The 17,976-nt window shown below is 43.1% G+C and overlaps 1 protein-coding gene across 5 annotated transcripts in view; it reads right to left on the bottom strand.

The window, feature by feature from the left end:
- The window catches only part of ADGRF5 (adhesion G protein-coupled receptor F5), a 102,396-nt gene that overhangs the window by 67,541 nt on the left and 16,879 nt on the right, over positions 1 to 17,976 (bottom strand). The window contains exon 1 of one of the 5 annotated variants that reach the window (XM_002816961.5): positions 1,543 to 1,830. The exons of 2 other annotated variants lie outside the window; for them this stretch is intronic. The gene's annotated coding sequence lies outside the window, so the exon portion shown is untranslated. Of the gene's footprint in view, positions 1 to 1,542; positions 1,841 to 17,976 lie in introns of those variants that run through there. 2 more of the 5 variants (XM_009241937.4, XM_024248817.3) reach the window with 2 other exon arrangements.

The following is a 17,976-nucleotide window of genomic DNA, read 5'->3' on the forward strand; positions in this document are numbered from 1 at the left end:
AACCTCTGATGCCCTTCAAGGGAAAAGCCCAAACCACTAATTGGCAAATCTAGAATTTAATCCTTAGGAGGTTGTTACTAATATTATTAATTGTCAAAGCCAAAATCAACACAAAATAGTAATGGTAAAAATGAGTAAAACTCTTCATACTTTTCTAAGAGTTAAAACAGCTATTCATGTTTCCCATGTATCATTTTGTCTTTCACTGAGAGGAAGGAGTTTAGGATAAAACACATGAACTTGACAATGAGAACTTATTGTACTCCTGTGCCCCGGCTTGTCCTAAGAGCTCAGAAGAACAGAAAATAAAGCCTTTATCTGGTAACACAGAAAACAATTGATAGAATAATCTTTGGGGAGGGGAAAAAAGAGTGTATATTTGGGGTGCAATTGAAAACTGTTAAGAGAAAGCTGGCTGCGGTGGCTGACGCCTGTAATTCCAGCATTTTGGGAGGCCGAGGCAGGTGGATCACCTGAGGTCAGGAGTTCGAGACCAACCTGGCTAACGTGGTGAAACCGCATCTCTACTAAAAATACAAAAATTAGCAGGGTGTGGTGGTGGGTGTCGGTAATCCCAGCTGCTTGGGAGGCTGAGGCAGGAGGATCGTTTGAACCCGGGAGGCAGAGGTTGTAGCGAACCAAGATCGTGCCACTGCACTCCAACCTGGGCAACACAGTGAGACGCCATTTCAAAAAAATAAAAATAAAAATAAAACCTATTTAGACATATTCTTTTACAATAAGAATATAGTCAAGTATTATTTGTGTAATTCAAAAATAACCTACATTGAAAAACCAACTACATTAGCCCTTTATGAAAGAAAAAATGCTATAGTGAAGTGGCATGGCCTGACTTTCTGAAATATGAGAAAACATGGCTTAAGCAAACCGCACATCATAGAGTTGCTCCTTTCAAAACAAGTCGGCCTGGCCCTGAAGCCCCAGCACTTTTACTGACCTCCTTCTTAACGCTGACTACAAACTCCTTTCCCCTCAGTCCTGGGTGGGAGGCTGCAGCCTACATTTTACATTTCTAAGGTCATCCCTTGCCCTTCGGCAGGACTCTCCCGGAGCTGAGCGAATAGCCGGGGCTCCTCCTGCTACTGGGATGCAGCCTCTTCCTTCCTCAGCCTGACCACAGCAATGGCCGCCTGGCCCTGAAATGCTCTTGGCAAGAGCAGCAGCTCAGTAGCTCATGAATGCACTGTTTTTTATAGTATTTTCTGGTTTAAGGACGAGAGAACTTGTTTGAAAAAAAAAAAAAAAAGTCTGTTATTAAGAAAATCCTAAAGGATCCCAGCTAGTTGCTTGATACTCCATCTCCTTTAACATAGTCTCACTAACTGGACCAACAGTCTGCACATTGCTCTCGACTGGACATACTTTACTTTCCCAACATACATACCACACCTACGCAAAAGAAAAGCAGGCAAAGAGGATCGTAAGTGGAAGATGTCTTAGGAGAAGTGACTTAGGAGCCCCTGAGGTCTTGCTACAAAGGGAGACAGACCGACAGACCGTAGTAGGAGAAATGTCTGTTACCTGTCCAGCACTGTGGTCCCCCGGCTGGCTCCCGCTCTGATCAGATGCCTAAAAGCTTCCCAGTTTCCACTATGGGGCCATTTGTCCTGGGCCTCCTGGGCAGGGGCCCTCACGCCCAGTGGAGGGAGAACCAAGCAAGACTCATTTCGCTTTTTCAGGCAGGATTGGCAGCTCCGCTCCCACGCTCAGCCTCACTGGGGCCTCCCCCAGCTATGATCCTCCCAGTCTCACAGAGTCATCCCTGAGAGCCGCGCTGCTGTTTTAAAAACAAAAAGTAATTTCCTGGTCCTCTTCCCCGGATGGCGTGTGCGATTTCCCTCACGCCCATGGGAAGTCCTTCAGATCCTTCTTATCTGGAAACCTTTCCACCAAGTGGACAGACTTGTTTGACCATTGCCCCTAGTTCTCACTTTCCTTTCTCCAAAGAAAAAATCAGAAAAGCAAAACCAGAGCAAACCAAACATAGGTTAGAGCTAATGAGAACTACAGGATGCCTGGTTTCAACTTTTAAAAGATGACCACTAAATTAGATTGTAATTTCAGAGTGGAAGGAAAATTAAGACTATCGATGAATTCTTTTTTAGCAGTGCCAAGAAAACAGAGAATAAAAGAATCCGCAGAAGAGACCTAAAGAAGTTGCTTAGTCCTCCCCCGCGGGAAGGCTGTACCTCAAAAATGCCACATTGGAGAGATGTCCAGTTCTCCTAGGTTTCCAAGGAAACTCTGTGAGTATTTGTGTATCAACCTATAAATTTAGTGGTACTTAAAATACCACTCGATAGCACGGATATTTAAAGATAAGGAGATATATGGTAAAGGCCTGATTGGCAGGCTGCATTCAGGTTGTTGGGTTTAAAGATGAATTATAGTCAGCTCATTTTTGAACTGGAAGTGACCCCACTGATCCTCATTTTACAAAAGAGGAAACTGAGGCCCAAGAAGAAACCTTCCCAAGGTCAGAACACAGATGGGGAATGCTGTTTGACTCTCTACTCTGGAGCTCTGCCCACAGAAAGTTTGATGAATGAGGCCTGGCTTGGAATTGGCATTGGAAATAAGTGCTTCAGGTGAGTCCCACGCAGGGTAGTCCCAAAAGTATCTTCAGAGAATTCCTCATAGTGTCAAAGAAAGGACTCTGGAGTCAGGCTGTAGGAATTGACGCTTTAGTCCCACCAATTTTATGTGGCCACGTACACATTACTTGACCCTATTGAGAGTCAGTGTTGTTTTGTTTTTAGACGGAGTCTCGCCCTGTTGCCCAGGCTGGAGTCCAGTGGCGTGATCTTGGCTCACTGCAACCTCTGCCTCCTGGGTTCAAGCGATTCTCCTGCCTCAGCTTTCCCAGTAGCTGGGACTATAGGTGTCTACCAGCACATCTGGCTAATTTTTGTATTTTTAATAGAGACAGGGTCTCTCCATGTTGGCCAGGCTGGTCTCAAACTCCTGACCTCAGGTAATCCCCCGCCTCAGACTCCCAAAGTGCTGGGATTACAGGCGTGAGCCACTGCTCCTGGCCCTGAGATTCAGTTATGTGTGAAAGTGGGATAATAATAGTACTGAGTTTATAGACTGCTGAAACTGAAGAGGAAGAGTTTAGTAACTGTTTGTTGTTTTCTGGAGCCCTGGGCTCCAAGGCCTCCAAGTTCATCCTCTCTCCCCTCCAGCTGCCTTCCCTTCTTGTCATGCTATCAGCCTGGGGCAAGTCAGCAACCACCAGCAGGACTTAGGCTTGAGACCAGAGTATTCGGGCAAGAAGAGGATGAACTCCAAAATATTATTATTCCACTTCTAGATACTGATTCTCAACTGTAGTCTACACCTTAGATTGGATACGTCCTAACTTAAAAATAACCTGCCGAGGGACGCAGTTCCTGGGCAAATGCTGCCTTTTTTCCTGCTTGTGTTTTGGTTGTTGGGTGCAGCAGGCTCTCTAACATGGAATGGGCGTTGTCAAAGTGGCTGTCTCTTTCCTTCCCTGAGGAGCAATTCTTCTCGCCCACAGTTGCCTGCTTGTTGTTAGGAACACTCTGTGCTTGCTGCACACACATTACAATGAAAACAAAAGCAAATAAAAAATGCAACCACCATATGGCCTCAGCGGCAACCCAGAATGAACTGTGGATGGAGAGACCCTGCCCTATCGTAGCTACGGCTGGAATTGACTGTCACAGCAGCCGTTTTCCTGAATTCTAAAACGTTGGTGTTGGTGGCTGAACCCAAATTTCTTGAATCAAACTGCAAATATAGCCAGAATAATTCACCAGTCATGTTATCACTTTGTTAATATGAAGTGTCTCTCATGGCTGTAAGGTACACTCTCATTAGAGACAAAGCTCCTACTTTCTCAGGAAGAAATTTCAGCACCAAATAAATACATATTTTCCAGCATGTTCCCAGCTGTTTCACTTCTGCCCTTCTTTCACTCTGCCCTTCTCCTTTCTTCACATAGGTAACGTTTAGTCTCTTTTTAAGTTCCAGGTGTTATTTCTTCCAAGGACCCTCCTATTTCTCCCAGCCTGAGCCAAGTATTTCTTCTGCCTGATCCCACACTGCCAGATGCATGTCTTTTTGAAGTTACCACACTGCATTCAAACAATCCATTTAATGCATTGACTGTAAGCACCTTGAAGGCAGGCACTAGTCTCATTTATGTTATGCCCAGCTCCTATTACAGTGCTGGTATATAATGGGTTATCAATAAAAGCAAGCAAAATTAAACTCTCCATTTCATTTTCCATTGCTGGTTCTTCCTCTTAACATAAGAGTGTCTCATAGCTCAGTCTTTGAAACCCTTCTCTGTTGACACTTATTTCCCAGGTGATCTCTACTAGTTTTGGCTTAAATCTTTGTGCTGATGACTTCCAAATGTCTATCTCTATCATAGACCTCTCACCTGAATTCCTGACCCACATATTCAACTGCCTACTTGATATCTCCTTTCAGTTGTTCAATAGGCCCTCAAACAGAACATGTCCCAAACTAAACTCCTGATCATCCCTCCCAAACTAGCTATACCATCAGTCTCTCCCATATTAGCAAAGGGCATCTCCATCCTTCCAGTTACCCAGATCAAAACCCTAAGAGTCATCCTTGAGTCCTACCTTGCACACTTTACATTTAATTTGTCATCAAATCTTGTTAGCTCTATTTTCAAAATATATGCATAGTCTGGCACTTCTTACCCCTTCTGCTGCTATCATTCTCATCCAAGCCATCACTATCTCTTGACTGGATAATTACCAGTGTCTTATCTGTCTCTGTGCATCTCCTCTTGCCACTTATAGTCTGTTCTGAAGACTGCAGTTAGAATGGTCCTTATAAAATACAAGTTATATAAAGTCCACATGTGCTCAACTCATCTCCCATAAGCAGAGCACAAGTCTTTTCAACAGCCGGTGAGACCTACGTGATCTGCACCACCTTCTCTCCCCATCATTCATGTTGCTCCAGGCACACTGGCCTCCTTGCAGACCAGGCAGTCTTGTATTTCAGGGTCTTCATACTTGCTGTTCTCTCTGCCTGCCAGGGATGCTGTTTGCACAGATTTCCTCAAGACTCACTCTGTCACCTCATTCTCACTTTTGCCCTAATATTGCTTTCTTAGTGAGGCCTTCATTGACAGCCATATCTTACATTTCATCCCTCCACATCCCCCCTACTTGCTTTAGTTTTCCATATCATCTCTGGTACATTATAATACACTTTTAAATTTTGCTGGATGTCTCCACCTTGCATCCCTGGACTAGAAGGTAAACTCCCAAGTAGACCACAGTGGCTCATGCCTGTAATCCCAGCACTTTGGGAGGCCAAGGCAGGTGGATTACTTGAGGTCAGGAGTTCGAAACCAGCCTGGCCAACATGGCGAAACCCTGTCTCTACTAAAAAATATAAAAATTAGCAGGGTGTGTTGGCAGGTGCCTGTAATCCCAGCTACTCAGGAGGCTAAGGCAGAATTGCTTGAACCCGAGAGGCAGAGGTTGCAGTGAGCCAAGATTGCGCCATTGCACTCCAGCCTGAGTGACAAGAGCAAAACTCTGTTGCCTGCTTAACTGATTCATTGCAGAGGAATATTTGAAAGTGTAATGCACAAGCAAAATTATTAATGCCACAGCCCTGGCCAGCATAGCTAAAGTACATAATAGTTCAACTTGCGAAATTCTCCTACCTTCATGTCTTGGCAGGGTAAGCCCTGCTTTTTTTATTTTCCTTTATTTTTTAAGCCATAACCAGATGTTTGTAACCCTTTTGACCCAAGGTCAGCTCTCTTTTGATATTTCTATATTGAGGCCAAGAAAATTCTCCTTTGGCACTGACCTGTCCTTATACAAGGAAGGAACTGGCAAATAATCGGGCAGTTTCATAGTATACAAATGGTCTTATTCTTATCTTGGGTGTGTATATTTTGGCAGAGCCTCCATTAATGGAATTGGTCATATTTGTGCTTAGCTGCAGCCACTCAGATTTTATTTGCACTTACTGCTACTGCACGCATTCTACCAATAGACAGTGTTATTACACCTTTTTGTGTATGCGTCTCTCAGACATTGATGTTGTTTTGCCCTGGAAGATTGCAAAGTTTCCATCTTTTGAGCCAACTGGACACAGTTGACAGCTCCCTTCTAGCACTTGTTATGACTCCAGTGATGCCCCAGCTTCTGCCAGAAATCCAAGTCACCCTCCAAGTAGGACCCTTTTCTGGACTCTACTCTTAGCACTACCCCCTCTGCCATCTCCTAGAAGAGGAAGAGACAGCATCTCGGGTGAGGGGGGGCAGTGCAGATTTGAGGTATGGTTCATTGAGGTGTCATCCACACTTCTTCCTTGACGCTTATTGATCTATTCTCGGGGAGCGCTGACCACCAATGGCCTGTGAGCCATCCACAGCCTTCACATTCCACTTTCAGCTCTTAGAGATGACATGCTGTCTATGTAGCAGGAAGTCATTTCTGATGCCCATGGTATGAAATACGTCACCCACATGCCTCAGCTGTGATGCACATAATTTCAGAATCATCGACTTGTCATTGACTCTTCCTCCCTCAGTCCTCTCCAACCCAGTCCCATGGAGAAGAGCAGGTATTTGAGGACATGGCATTCCTTCTTGTCTTGGCCTAGGAGGGAATCTATTTAGAAGGAAGCTACACTTTTCCTCTCAATGTACACATGTCATTTTGTCCATGCACACTGGGCAGTCACTCCTATTTTAACCTCTGCTTCTTTACCGTGCATCCTGGGTGCGGCCACTCTGCACTGGCGGATACCATATACTGCAGTAACAGTGAGGCTGATCTGCAAACATCAGGCAGAATCCTGGTTTGGGACTGCAAAGCCCTGTCTTCACAATACCATCTCCCATCCGAATTCCATCATTCTATGCTATTTTCAGTGCTTCAACATTTCCTTTGACTCCCAAAAAAGGTTCCCTCATTTTTACCTCTGATTGTAGAGATAATTTCCTCAGAATTTATCAAAGCGATTAGTGAACAGTCATAATGCCAAAACCACTAGATAAATATGTACTGAAGAGTCATCCATGCCAGGAGAAAATCAGAATCAAAAAATGTTAGAGCAAAGGGTGGCGGGGGTGGATGGAGGGCACAGCTAGTGACCTTTTGTTCCAACTATCTAGTATTAAAGTTGAAAGGCTTAACCAAGGTCACAAGCAGCATTAGCGTCAGAGCCAGACTTGGAATTTAGATATTGTGTCTCTGCATCCCGTGCTGTTACCTTATGCTCTGGTGACCCCCAGCCCCCACCAACATATGCATTCCCATCCTCAGTTTTCTGGTAGGAGAAATAATGGTTGTAAGTAGAATAAGGACACATGGAGGTAAACTCCTGTTACACCTCTGTACTGATGAGAACAATAAAAACTCTGTCAGCATTTATCCTCTCTTTATTTATTAAATCCAGATAACACTTCTAATGCAAGCCAGCAACAGAATTTCCTTGTTAACATCATTATCACAGAAGTAGACCAGCACCAGTTAGGCAGTAGTCTCTTTTCCATCCACAGTCCCCAAGTCCCACCCACTTACCTAGGTACCAGCTTTCGTAGAGTACTCAGAACAGCATCATAATAGGTGATAAAGGCCTGAAATCTCCTTCTCAGACAACACCCATGAACAAAGCTTTGCCATCAACAAGTCAACAAGCAAGCTTTATTGCAGAAGTTTCTCCATGTTGTACTTCCCCAGGCTAGAATTAAGCTCACATCATGTCAAATAGCTGTATTGCCCTCCTGAGACAGAAGCGTAGGCTATGCTCTGGCTAAAATGCTTCAATTTGATTCTTACCTGACTCTAACTAGGGAGATACTGAAAAGTAGGATGACAACCACAGGAACATTTGAGGGGACAGAAGAACTGACCCAAGTCAGATTGGGTTCCAGACGAAGCATAACCCAAATGCCTGCTGTGAATCCTGGTCTATCAAAATTCTAGATAAAATTGCTTTTCCCCAGCTTGCGAAGTTCAGAGCCCACCTCAGGGTGCCTGGGAATTCCTAAGGATGTTTATATTCTCCTGGCCTGGTCAACCCGTAGAACTGCCACATTCGTAGTATGTTGTGTCTGTGTGGCTCTAGGTTGTTACAAAAGAAAAACAGCCCCTTTTCTGAATTTCACCACACACCCAGTAAATGTGAACCTAAAGTTTGGGGGTAAAGGAGTGAGTAAAGTCATATTTACAACCAGAAAAATAACCAAGTTGTGACTGGAAGGGTGGATGTTACTATTCTATTGGGATATTTTGACCACCTCTTCACTGAGCGCTCCATAGACTCCCACCTTCTCTAGTGCCAGCTTCCCACCATCTCACTGACCTCTCTTCCCTTCTTCCCTGTAATCTCCACTCTTCTCCCATTGGCTCCTCTATCTATGGGGATAACAAACATATTCCACCCCTCACTTTATGCATGAGGCCCTCTACTCTCTTAGAGATCTGAGTCTCAATTGCTTTCTGGGTGCTTATCACACTATTTTTCTAAAGGCGGTTTCTTCCCAAGGAGGACTAAAATGCTCATCATCACTGGCCATCAGAGAAATGCAAATCAAAACGACAATGAGATACCATCTCACACCAGTTAGAATGGTGATCATTAAAAAGTCAGGAAACAACAGGTGCCGGAGAGGATGTGGAGAAATAGGAAGACTTTTACACTGTTGGTGGGACTGTAAACTAGTTCAATCATTGTGGAAGTCAGTGTGGCAATTCCTCAGGGATCTAGAACTAAAATACCATTAGACCCATCCATCCCATTACTGGGTATATACCCAAAGGATTATAAATCATGCTGCTGTAAACACACATGAACACATATGTTTATTGCGGCACTATTCACAATAGCAAAGACTTGGAACCAACCCAAATGTCCAACAATTATAGACTGGATTAAGAAAATGTGGCACATATACATCATGGAATACTATGCAGCCATTAAAAATGATGAGTTCATGTCCTTTGTAGGGACATGGATGAAGCTGGAAACCATCATTCTCAGCAAACTATCACAAGGACAAAAAACCAAACACTGCATGTTCTCACTCATAGGTGGGAATTGAACAATGAGAACACATGGACAAAGGAAGGGGAACATCACACACCGGGGACTGTTGTGGGGTGGGGGGAGGGGGGAGGGATAGCATTAGGAGATATACCTAATGTTAAATGACGAGTTAATGGGTGCAGCACACCAGCATGGCACATGTATACATATATAACAAACCTGCACGTTATGCACATGTACCCTAAAACTTAAAGTATAATAATAATAAAATAAAAATAAAAATAAAAAAAGAAAGTAAAAAGACAAAAAAAAAAAAGATACCCCTTTCTCTTACCTCTAAATTGGGACAATTTCACAGGTACAGGTTGGGTGGTTATCCATACACCTAATGTCTAAGATGAAGTAGTGATTTCTGAGCAGAGAAAGAGGCAATATGAAACTTGTGTTAAACTTATTTAACGATGTTTGGCTTTTCCTTACGATGTCTGGCTCATGACTTAGAGCAAGAAATGGCATTCTAAATAAATTAGCTCAATGTTTCCAGGGCCTGTATTCTTCTTATTATTTTATTTTGTTATTATTATTTATTATTGTTATTTTTTGAGACAGTGTTTCACTCTTGTTGCCCAGGCTGGACTGCAGCAGCACGATCTCGGGTCAGTGCAACCTCTGCTTCCCGGGATCAAGCAATTCTCCTGTCTCAGCCTACCGAGTAGCTGGGATTACAGGCACTCACCACCATGCCCAGCTAATTTTTGTATTTTTAGTGGAGATGGGGTTTCACTATGTTGACCAGGCTGGTCTCGAACTGCTGACCTCAGATGATCCACCCGCCTTGGCCTCCCAAAGTGCTGGGATTACAGGCATGAGCCACCGTGCCTGGCCTCCAGGGCCTATATTCTTTCATGGAAGAATGTTAAGTGGTTCTTTTTAACATATTAGAATACAGTTTTTAACTGAAAGTGTAGCGAATGGCACCACAGTATGAAAAATAAGATGCCAGGTGACATCAGAAGTATAAACTGTCACTTCTGTAGCAGGATTTGGGAAGCAATGGGAAAACCTGTTTATCTGTACCTCATTCCTAAAATTACACTTTTAGAGACTAATTGCTTTAAGTGAAGAAACTGCCCCTACTCTAACTCAAATATCTTTGAAATGTTTACATATTGTTCATTTCCATTTCCAGTGAGTTCCATATTAGTGTGAATTAATTTAAACCAGCAGTTAAAGATTTAACATGGATGACAGTAGAGATAACAGGAGGACAATGAGGGTAGAAAGAAGTGCGAAATGGTGTGGGGATGGTATTTCAGAGAGCAGTTATTTATGGGCTGACATGCAGCTTGCATGTAAAAATCATTCTGCCAATTATCAGTGGAATTGGTGTAGCCACATAACCTGGCAATCCTATTATTTATGTTAGTTTTCTCACTCCTTGAAATGGCCATTTCACACTTTCTCTTCTCTCCTCAGTCTTAGCAGTATCCTTGCCTCATATTTCATTGGAAAACAGTCAATTAAATGAAACATTCGGCTGGGTGCGGCAGCTCACGCCTGTAATCCCAACAGTTTGGGAGGCTGAGGCAGGTGGATCCCTTGAGCCCAGGAGTTTGAAACCAGCCTGGGTAACATGGTGGGACCCCATCTCTACAAAACAATACAAAAATTAGCCAGACATGGTAGCACACACCTGTAGTCCCAGCTACCAGGGAGGCTGAGGTGGGAGGATCACTTAAGCCTGGGAAGTCAAGGCTGCAGTGAGCTGTGATCACACCACTGAACCCCAGGCTGGGCAACAGAGGGAGACGCTGTTTGAAAAAAATAATAAACATTCATCTTCCTACATAAAAACTTTCAATCTTCTTGCACCTGCACTACCCATTCTGGCCTCCTTTCCAGTTTGAGAGGATGATAAGGCCTGCCCCTTCTTCCACTGGGCTCTAGATGCTGTCCCCTCTTACTTCCTAAGCATCATCAGCACACAAACATAGAGTATCTCTTTGACATTACGTCTTTCTCTTTCCCCTCATTTACTGCAACATTTTTCTGTTGCCCTTCACAGCTCTTCACTAAAGAGCCAAATACCTAGATGTCATCTCCACCTCTTTAACCTTCTTCTCCAGCCTCAAAGTCAGTCAAATTAATCTTCCCTCCCTACTTCTACATCACAGCTGCTCTCAGGGAGCTCCCTCAGTCTCCAGGTTGCCATAACCAATGGTCAATTAGCTGTTTTCATCTCCCTTGACCCTGCATCACCATTTGACATAGTTGGCCACTTCTTCCTTCTTATAAACCACAAGACATATTCTTGTGTCTTCTATGACACTCTCCTCTTGCCCTGGCAGTCCCTCCTCTCGGTCTCCTTAAGTTGGTGTGCCTAAGGCTTGGCCCAGGGGCCCACTGTCCTCTTTCACCTGTGCTTTCTCCCAGGGTGACCTCATCTGGTGTCACACTTGAAAGAACCTTCATGAACGAAGGCAAAATAAAAATATTTTTAGACATATGAAGACTGAGGGTTTGCATCTCACTGACTCTCACTGAAAGAATGAGTAACATCTGTAATCCCAGCTGCTTGGGAGGCTGAGGCAGGAGAATCGCTTGAACCTGGGAGGCAGAGGTTGCAGTGAGCCGAGATCTTGCCATTGCGCTCCAGCCTGGGTGACAAAGTAAGACTCCATCTCAAAAAATAAAAATAAAAAAAAGACTAAAACAGAATCAATTTAATTTTTGCCATAAACCTCTTTGTACATTTGGTGAAGGCTATGCAAGCCTTCTTAGAATAATGTTTGTAAATGCACAAAACAGAATATATACGATAATGAATGAAAATAATTATATTGAAATACAGTTAAAACATAATGTGATTTGGTAGGCATATTTTTTACCATGCAAGTTTCTGGATCCCTCTGAATTTTATTCATGTGCAGTACATGAACCTATTTAGGAAAGAACAAATTGAACACTCAAGAATCGATCATTTAAAAAATATTTTTTGACCATTAGTTTTAAAAATTATTAGTTAGCAGTGACTAATGTGGAGGTGAGGTTATAAAAGAAAAGACAAACTAAAACGCTAGGTAACTGTTAAAAGGAACATAGTAAGTGTTCAATTAGTACTTTTAAAATAAGTAATTGAATCAAAGAGATTTTACCTCTTATCTCTTTTTCAGTTGGTAGGATATATACTGTTAGTGGAATCCAGTATACCCCAAAGAAAAGTCACAGCATGGTTGTGGTTGCTACTAAAGGGTTTTCTGTGCACATTAATGCCCCCTGAAGCCCTTTGTTTGTTAATAGGGGTACAGGGCTCCCCCATGCCACAATCTTAACCATAGTGAAAGTAATTTCTGAGGAAGAGCTAGAAATTCCCAGTACATAACAGATGCTCAATAATTTATAAGACCTACAATAGAAGGGTGACATCGCTAGGTCAGTATCACCTTCTGGTCAACCAGAGATGAATCATCCGTGTGGTGAAAATTACCACCCTCAAGTATGCATCCCACCTCCCTGCAGAGTCACTGCTCCTGGGCTCCTGTTTGATGGCTAATAATCATGTCCCTATACTAAGACTCCTCTCAATTCCTTTGAGGGATGATGTATTCTTTTTAAAATGCCCTTTCAAGAATACATTATATGTCATGCACAATGACAATGTTTGCTTGAGAAAGAAATCTGAAAAAAGACTGGCCGACGCCAGTGTCTATGAAAAACAACAATGGCTCTGAAACTCAGCGCCAAGAAGGGGCCAAAAATAAGATCATTGAGGAGAAGCACAAAGTTGGAGGCAGCAGTGATGGGAATGGAAAACGAAGCATATATGAAAATTAATCAAACTTTCTGAAGTTCAACTCCTTTGGGAGAAGGAAGAATGTGCCTCTTAAAAGCGTAGAGACGTGGAATGCTGCAAAACCACAGAGCTCATGAGTGAGCTTAGGGGAACTAAATATTAACTTGATAGTTAGCAAGGTCTTGGTACCCAAGAGCACCACTTTTATGTTACCTGTAGTGAATCGTTTTTAAAGAAAATACAAGGATAAATAATTTCCAGATCCTACACATATTGCTCAGTAAAGTAACTCCTGTTCAAAACAACTTGCTTGTTTTAATACTGGAGAAAAGCACTAGCTGTTCACTTCAAGTGGCTTGCCCCTAAATCCACTGAATTCTCTGTCTCCCCAGGTCCAAGTCGTGGATATGTCATTGGTTTGGTACCCTCTTTATTCACTGGTCTGCTCCGTCTCATACCACAATGGCAAACCCAGAGAGATGGACCAACCTAGTTGGCCTGGTGATCAGGTTGCTACTACTGAAGGTGAGTTGCCCTGCTTTCTAGCCTGAGCTTTCTATTTTAGGAATTTAAAGGGTAAGAGATTGAAGACGAAGGTGTTCACAGTGGCTGCTACTGCAATTCAAAATGGTCTAGCATTGTACAGATTGTCGTCCGGCCTCAGGGAAATTGCTCAGCCCTCCACAGCTCCCATGGCCTATCTCAGCACAATGAGGGGGTCCACATTTCCAAGTTCAAGACCTTTCATAACTACGTCACCTTCTATTTATCAGACTCTGCCTCCCAGGACCACTAAACTATTTTTGGATCTGAAGCACAGTATACAAAACATAGCTACATATCAACAATTACACGATTAATCCAGACACATCGCCCTTGGTTTTGCCTCATCTGACCTGGAATATTAAGGGAGGGAAAACCACATCTATTTTTAGTTTCTTCCGGAATTCCTCAAATTGTTCACTTTTCCATTTTGTTGAAAGCCATTAAGATCTAGACTCTGTGTTTTACCCAGCAGTGTGTGCACATACTTACGGCACATCTGGCTTTGTCTGGGACTCTTCATTTGAACCTTCTGGGCTCTCACTAAATATGGGCAATCTTATGAGTGACCTCTTGCCCCTGAGTCACCCGAATCCACTAATGTCTCTCTCTCTCTCTCAAAAAACAAACATACACACACATGCATGCACATTCCTATGCCACATAAACACTCACACTTCTATACATAAAATTAGAGAGCAGCCAGCACACATAATTCTGGACCATGGAGATATCTAGCAGAGTTGACACTTGGACCAGATCTTTTATTAACTTTCTCCTCCATTATTTTCAACAATAATCCTTATTTGCTTGACTAATTCTTTTGATTTAAAGCAATTGACTAAAAAAGAAAACATTCTACTTTATGCTACTACTAAAATTCAGTGAAATGTTTTAAGTGTGAACTAAAATTTGCACGTGCCAAATAATAGAATGCCTTGAAGTTTGCACTCTTCACTGTTTTAAATTTTAAACAAAAATAAAAACTCTATAAGGTCCCATATAATGACAGAATTGAAGCTACATATGTTCAGTTTCTTTACAACCACGATGCTAACATTGTGTGTTTTTAATCTACTGTTCAAACGCAGGGATGTGTCATTCTGCAGAGGCTGGAGAGACTTCAGGCAAACTTAACAGTCCCAAACCCTTAGAAACTTACTCTTAGAACAAACATATGTAGTTGAGTTCCTCTGTGTCAGGAGCTGCTATATAAATGAAAGTTTTCTGAATTACCTTCTCTGTAGAACACTATTTATTAAAAGGTAATAAATAAAAGTACATTAATTAGCAGCTTATATTACTGAAACTCACCAGTAATGGTAGCAATTGTTTAGAACTTAGACCTTCAATAGATTTTTTAGGAAAAATACTTAATCACTGATGTTGTTTGGGATCACCACCATATGGTGATAGTTCTTTTTTTTTTTTTTTTTGAGACGGAGTCTTGCTCTGTTGCCCAGGCTGGAGTGCAGTAGTGTGATCTTGGCTCACTGCAACCTCCGCCTCCTGGGTTCAAGCCATTCTCCTGCCTCAGCCTCCTGAGTAGCTGGGACTACAGGTGCGTGCCACAACGCCCGGCTAATTTTTTGTATCTTTAGTAGAGACAGGGTTTCACTGTGTTAGCCAGGATGGTCTTGATCTCCTGACCTCGTGATCCACCCGCCTCGGCCTCCCAAAGTGCTGAGATTACAGATGTGAGCCACTGAGCCCTGCCGATAATCCTTAAAAATGCTTTAGTCAGTTTTATTGTTGATTTCAAATTCTCTACAAACAATGCATCACCTTATTGCCTGCACTTGAGGGAAACCCCCACCACTCCACCCTGGTGTCACAGATTCCAGAGAGTCTCTTGTGGGCTCTTCATGCAAGCACAGGAGACCTTCATTCAGAGGTGCCCCATTTTCTCTTCATTAGCCTAATTTATTTTATCTCAGAGCAGTACTTTTAGGGGTACAGACCAAAAGAGGGTAGAGGAAGAATTTGCCACTATCAAATAAAAGTGGAGAGAGAGTTCATATTAAAAGAAGGCCACGTGAATCCGATTCACTAAGGCATTTCCCAGCTTCTCCAGGGGAAGCTAATCTTGCCTTTCTCCTTTTCCCCAAGTCCCTCTCCTGCTCCTGAATTCAACTCCATCTGGAAACATCTCCCTGACCCAGAGGAAGGAAGGGCTGCACAGATGTCTGTCAGTGCAGTTCCAAGCCCCCCAGGGCCACCTGAAAAAAACAAGTGTGATGTGTGATGCTGACCTGGAGTGAGAAGGAAAACAAGCTTTGACTCCACTTGACCCTGAAGGAAGGAAGCAGGAAGCCTTGTAGGGGGATGGGGTGAAGGCGTCCTCCGGAATGAGGTGTCCTATTACCGCCTGACCCTCTCCATAATCAGCAATGTGGAATGAATGGCTCCAGCCCAGAAAGCAGAGCAACTGCAGCAGTTTCCACACTTATCTCAAAATTAGAAAACTTGCCTTGCACAGGAAACAATCCTTATGGCTCCTTCTGTTTACACCACCCTAGGCACAGTGTGTCGGGTCCTGCTCAATCTTCACAACACTGCATTCTCTCCTCATGCCCATTTTACAGATGACGAAAATCAGTCTCAGAGAGGTTGAGTTGGTCAGGATGGAACCCAGAGCTGCCCCATGCCCAAGGCCTTCCTCCCTGGGATGGGGGCTGGCTGGGGCTTGAACACTCCCGTGCCTCTATCACCTGTAGATTCTAGAGCATTAAACTTCAGACTTTGTGGTTTCGCTGTTGATCATATGGTGCTGAGGTCCTTGCTGTACCTTCTCTATCTTTTCTTCCAGATCTGCCTGCCAAACCTGCCTTCCTCAAAATATCCCTTCATGTGAAAGCATTACGAGAAAGGATAAATCTAATTGTATACTATAATAGTGGCAGTAGGTGGGTTTACATCACACACGCTGGGAAACTGCTTTAATCTTTCGACATCTCTCTCTTTCCAAATCATGCACACATTCATTCCATCATCAAACATTTATTGAAAATCTACACACCAGACACTGTTCTAGGTCCTGGGGATAAGAAGTAATGAAAACAACTGTCCCTTAGGAGTCTGCACTGTAGTTGGGGGAGGTGCTGGCTAGCCTCTGTTTACCCTCCAGGTCCATCTTCGCCCTTTTCTGTGCCCCAGGAGGCTAACCCCGCACTCTACTGTGCCTTGTCCTCTGGGAGGGTGATGGAAGGTAGGGAGAGTGGGAGATCCCAGCGGGAGGTTGGAGTATGGAAGCACAGGAGAGCTAGGCATTTTCTCCCCGCCAACTCTTTCCAGGCTGCAGTTTTGGCAGTGGTTGTGTTCCTCCCCTCTAGCCACAGATCCTGGGGGATTCCCCTCTCCCACAGCCACAGGTCTTGGCAGGTTCCTCTGACACCTTTCTTACCTCCCCACCCTTCTTGACCCTTTTTGCTTAATGAGAGGCAACCCATGGCTGCTCGATGCTGCCAGTTCTATGTTGACTTAACTGTTCTTACCTCTTCTGTTACCCTTTGAGAATGTCACTTCTTTTCTGCCAGGACCTTGACTGATACAGAAATACAGAAAATAAACAAACAAATGAGTTATATGTCTGATGAGCAAAAATGCTATGAAGAACATGAAGCAAGGTACAGGCAATAAGGAGTGTGTGTGTGTGTGTGTGTGTGTGTGTGTGTGTTGATGGGGTGGCATCATGCCCCTCTTTCTCCCATTTCACTGAAATTCCCCTTATGATGCTTACCTCATGTTTTCCCAGCCCTTCACTGCCTCAGATTTCTACTAAATCTTTTATTTTCTTATCTTAGTAAGCAGAGCAGTTCAGGTCAATTGTGGCTCCTACCTTAAAATGTGTACCTCAGTCCTCCCAACCATTTGTCATCATTCTAGTTGCAAGACAACACAGTGGTTCCTGATTATCCGAGAGGGATATGTTCCAAGGCCCCCAGTGGATGCCTGAAATCATCAATAGTACTAAACCCCATATATACCATGTTTTTTTATATGCATGCATACCTATGATAAAGTTTAATTTATAAATTAGGCACAGTTAAGAGATTAACAACAATAACTCACAACAAAATAGAACAATTATATAATATACCAACATCACTAATCTTGTGCTTTGGGGTGATTATTAAGTCAGATAAAGGTCACTTGAACACAGGTGCTGCAATACATATCTTGACAGTCGATTGGATAACTGAGAAAGCTACTAAGTGACTAATGGTCAGAAATATACTGGACAAAGCGATGATTCACATTCCAGGTAAGGCAGCATGAACAGCATGAGAGTTCATCATGCTGCTCAGAATGGCATGTAATTTAAAACTTATAAATTTTTTTTCTGGAATTTTCCATTTAATATTTACAGACCCCACTTGACCATGAGTGGCTGAAACCACAGAAAGCAAGACTGCTAATAAGTTGGGGGGGTAGGGTCTACTGATTCAGAGTTATCAATACCAGAAATGTTTCCTATTACATGTAACTTATGAATAAACATGACTTACAGTTTAATTTTAGTGTTTGGGAAAAATGTACATTCTTTAATTCTGGAAAGCCTGCAGAATGAATTCCAGTGTTCACTCTGAAAA

Source organism: Pongo abelii, chromosome 5 (assembly GCF_028885655.2).
Source record: "Pongo abelii isolate AG06213 chromosome 5, NHGRI_mPonAbe1-v2.0_pri, whole genome shotgun sequence".
Classification (NCBI taxonomy): Eukaryota; Metazoa; Chordata; class Mammalia; order Primates; family Hominidae; genus Pongo; species Pongo abelii.